The sequence below is a fragment of the Neltuma alba genome, unplaced genomic scaffold (assembly GCF_004799145.2).
Source record: "Neltuma alba isolate B1F8T4 unplaced genomic scaffold, ASM479914v2 tig00004928_pilon, whole genome shotgun sequence".
In the NCBI taxonomy this organism is placed as follows: Eukaryota; Viridiplantae; Streptophyta; class Magnoliopsida; order Fabales; family Fabaceae; genus Neltuma; species Neltuma alba.
In genome coordinates this window covers 720266-724919 of record NW_021633912.1, presented here as the reverse complement: position 1 = coordinate 724919, position 4654 = coordinate 720266, and the positions used below count along the sequence as shown (strand labels likewise).

The window sequence follows — 4654 nt, the reverse complement described above, 5'->3', positions numbered from 1 at the left end:
CGGCAGCAGCACCTGATGATATCCCCACCTGCCAAAAAAGCAATTTTTCTTGATCGCCTTCAAAACACAACACCTGAAAATCCTATTTGAGATGTATCTTTTCAATGAACTTACCAATAAGCCCTCTTTCAATGCAAGAAGTTTAGCAGTTTCAATAGCTTCTTCACTTGATATCTGCAAAAGCAGACAAAATTAAGTGATCAGCATATGGAATGTGGATTCAGACTAAAGAAATGCGTAAGAAACTCATAAGGAGAATAAAGAGAAAGATAATCACAAGAAAAAGGCATTATCCCTCCTTTTTATTTTTCGGAGAAAGACTAAAGAGACAAATTGACAGATCCAGAGCCAATACTACTTATCAAAGCTCCTGTTTAGCAACATCCCTACATATGAATCAAATTATTGCCCCCACTCCCAAGGATGAAGTGGGAAGTACAGATCTTTTTTCTTGTTTAAAGAAAGCAAATCTTTAATTAATTGTTTATTTTCTCATGAAGTAGTGGGGATTGGGGTGGGGGAGATAATAGGATAGAATAGTGCATACAGCAACGTGTTACTCACAGAGGACACAGTACAACAGTAACAAATCTATGAATCAATTTAAAATTCATAAAACCAATCAAAACTTTAATGGCTCACTTGGATAACTTCGTCCAGCATATTAACATCCAAAACACCAGGGATGAAGCCAGCACCAATTCCCTGGATCTTATGTGGGCCTTACACATCAGCAACCATACATTCCTCAGTAAGAATGAACGATTTACACAAATGTGGGTAGGCACGTCATAAATATTAATGCAGCCATAATAACTTATGTAGAAAAACAGATGCTAAAGATACGACTATTTTACATTTCATCGGGAGGATGCAGAGGGGCATGGACAAGGTAGATGTTGAAGTGTCATTTTGATCTCCGAACAAATTCAGAGATAAATAACACATCACATGCATGTATTTACATGTTTTCATAATACATATGCATTCATGGTAAGAAACATATTTGCACGTGGTGATTAAAGAAAATCACCCACACAGTTGCCGTAGTACAAAACCGGTATGAGAATGAAACTAAGAACATTAGCAACCCATATGAGAAACATTGACTACATTACATTCGATTGACACATAAGACAATTTAGGCTGGGGGTATGCAACAAGAGTCTCTGAAACCTGGGGACAGCAGAAATCGGTAATGGATAAAAGAACACCAGGTACTTCAACTAACAGGCCATTTTGGAGTCCCCAGGGGGGATGCAACTAAGGTCCCTTGAACCCAAAGGTAGCAGAAATCCCAGAAGATAAAAGAACACGCGGTACCTCAATCAAGCTATAAGGTCCCAGAGCAATGAGTTCTCATCCAAGCAAACAACTTCTATGCAGCACAATCAAATGTTTAAATTGAATAGCATAAATAACATTTAACTAACTAAGGTTAAATTCAAGAAGAAATGAGATTTCTGGAGCACCACATGAAACCAAGTTTACTAGTCAGGAAGAGATTTACATATTCCACTTTCCACATCATACCGACTGCACCACCGGCCTCAACAGGCAATTGGTAAAGCATATACATGAATCAAATGATGAGAGAATATAATGAGAAAAATCAGGACTCACCAGGTTTACCCCCAGACAGCACTGGACTTTCAACTGGTTCGATGCCATATAGCTAAGTAACATTTAAAAAAATAATAATAATAATAATAAGGAAAAACCAACAAAAAGATTAGGCTTTTGGATATTCATATAGCAAAAAACACAAAAAATCAGAAAAGTGAATTCCTACCTTAACATTAGGATTCTGCTCTTTCAAATATCTCCCAGCACCTGTTACTGTTCCTCCTGTCCCTATCCCCGAAACAAGAGCATCGACTTTTCCACCAGAGCCCTTCCAGATCTCTGGTCCAGTAGTCTCATAATGGATCTAAGAAAGTGTGCGAGTGTGTGTAACAATTGCATTATTTTTTTGGATCAACTTATGCCCCATGAAAAGAACATGACAGAGTTAATACCTTTGGGTTGGCAGGATTTTCAAACTGCTGAAGCATATAAGCATTGGGAGTCTTTGTCAGTATTTCTTCTGCCTTCTGAACAGCTCCTTTCATACCCTTGGCTGGATCTGTGAGAACTAACTCAGCCCAAAAGCTCGAAGAATCGTTCTTCTTTCTAGACTCATTGAAGAAGGCATGGTTATAATAAGTTTATAACCCTTAGCGGCAGCCATGAATGCCAGACCTATGCCAGTGTTTCCGCTAGTAGGCTCAATCAGAACACTCTGCATCATAAGCAACATTAAATTTTGTGATGTCATCACTAATCATGTTCTGCATTTTATTGACCAAAATATACAAACTTTCCGTGCAATTGTCACAAAGTAACAAGCTTGTCAGTAAAATCAATCCCATTTTATGAATCTAGAATCAGCAATAGATCCGAGTTATACGACTTATTTTGTGGTTGAGAGAGAGAGAGTGAGAGAGACTTCCAGCAGATTTCTTTTATGTTGATCAGCAAATTGCAATCACTTTTAAAAATTCAAAAGCAATATAGTATCAATGTCAGCAAGAAAATATTTATACAAGCAGAACAATCTCATTGGTGAGTAATGAGGAAGGAACCTTTAAAACATATGATGTATGACACAACAAGATGCACAACAAGAATTCCATATAAGGACAATAACTAAAACAAAAACTAACTTCACCCGGTGTAATGAGTCCCTTCTCCTCAGCATCTGCAATCATGCTATATCCTATCCTGCAGCAAAGGAAAGAAATATATATATGTGTGTATGTATGTATATATATCCTAATAACAGAAACTTTTATTGCACGAAATAGATTAGAGCCTTGGCCTACGATACTGCAACATCTATTTCAAAGTTATAGACTGCGTGATGTCAAGTGAATGGATCTTCCAACAAACTATCAACTTAAGCTATTAAGATGGGTATATGAACAAAAGCCTTTAAGTAAAAATTAATGGAAAAATTGTAAGATGACATTTTACTGGTTTTCTTCCAAATAGGCCATTAAAGAGACCTATATACCTGTCTTTGACACTCGAGCAAGGTTCCATCATCTCCAGCTTTGCAGCAATTCGGGCAACGCAACCATCTACAATATGGTTGAGATATACCAACGGAGTTTTTCCAATCAACTGTACATCTCGAAAATGAGGTTATATCTACCGAAAGCTATAATAATTCAGCACGTGGACAGGGAAAAGAAAAAAGGATGTACATGACTTACTTCAGTGACATCTTTTGCGATGGCTGCCTTCTCTTGTGCCATTTTTAGCAAAATACTGCAAAATCAAAAAGAGAAGGATAAGTCAATAAACAAATAGGTGCAAGATCTCGAAAATAAAGCAAACAGGACTTGGATTAGCTGAATTGATTGGAAGCAGTACCGAGATTCCCCCTTAATATTTTCATTCATCAATTAGGGGGGGGGGGGAGATCGTGACAGCGTACAGTAAGAGGTGGGGGGAACTGAAACACCTTAACCGTTCAGCTATTATTGATCCGACAAAACATCGCAGTTACAATCTTAAAAATAAATAAGTAAATTACAATTTACAAGCCAAAAGTAGCGAAATCCCAGTTCCAGCGCCTTGAATCAATCTAAATTTAATTGGCGGGAAAATTATATAGCAAAAATTCAAAGGAAAACCGAAAAATAGAGCACCAGAAATTAACTCTAGAGTTGGCACGAAGAATCGAAAGGGGAAAACATTACATATCAATGAGTCAATCCGCAGAGAAAAGACTGAAACTGGCATTTAGAAAGGCCGCTGTAATATATTTATATATGTGGTTAGGAAGAATAATGGAACACAGACTTAACCCATAGAAAGGAAATATATCAACCAACCAGGAAGATTCAAGATCTGTAAGCACGGAAAGCTGGAGGCATGACAAAACAGGAAAGAGAGCGCGGCAATTTTCCCAAAAGAATAATCAGGTTAAGGAAAACCGCTCGAAGAAATTAAAGCAGGGAGATGGGATTGGAGAAGTTGAATAGCTCACCGGTAGAATCTTGTTCAGAAATGAATGTCAATCACAGAAGGTTGACACTGGACTGGCACTCTTCCAGACGCAAGGGACGACAGACGCTAGGAGAAAGACCTGGCGGTTCTTACTCAATGAAAATTGATATTTGAGGACGATTACCAATTTGTTTTTCATTTTGAAAAATAAATGTTATCTGTGCGGGCAAAATGCGGCTGGCATCATTGCGGCGGCCGGAGAGCCATCATTTGTCACTATTTATTTTTAGTGTTTTACTCCTCAATTAAAAATTTATTAAAATAAAAAAAATAATTAAATTATAAATTCATGCCAAAAAAAAAAAGAACACGATTTTAATTTGAAAACTTAACATAATGAATAAAAAAACCTTGATATAAGTATTTTTAGAATTAAAAAACAGAATTAGGATCATTTTTATTTTATAAAATTTGAATTTATTTTAGTTTTGGTTTTTAAAATTTAAAATAAATTATTTTTGTCTCTATTTTAACCTCATTTTAATTTTGATTTCTAAATTTAAGTCTTTAAAATCTAACATTATGTTGGTTTTAAGTTTTACTTCAGAGGTTTAGAATACTATTTTAAGACAAAACAATTTTTTAGTCAAACTAAAAT

At 36.1% G+C, this 4654-nt stretch overlaps 1 pseudogene; it reads right to left on the bottom strand.

The window, feature by feature from the left end:
* Window positions 1-4: 4 nt before the first annotated feature.
* On the bottom strand, window positions 5-3900 carry LOC114746275 (cysteine synthase-like; annotated as a pseudogene).
* Window positions 3901-4654: the final 754 nt, after the last annotated feature.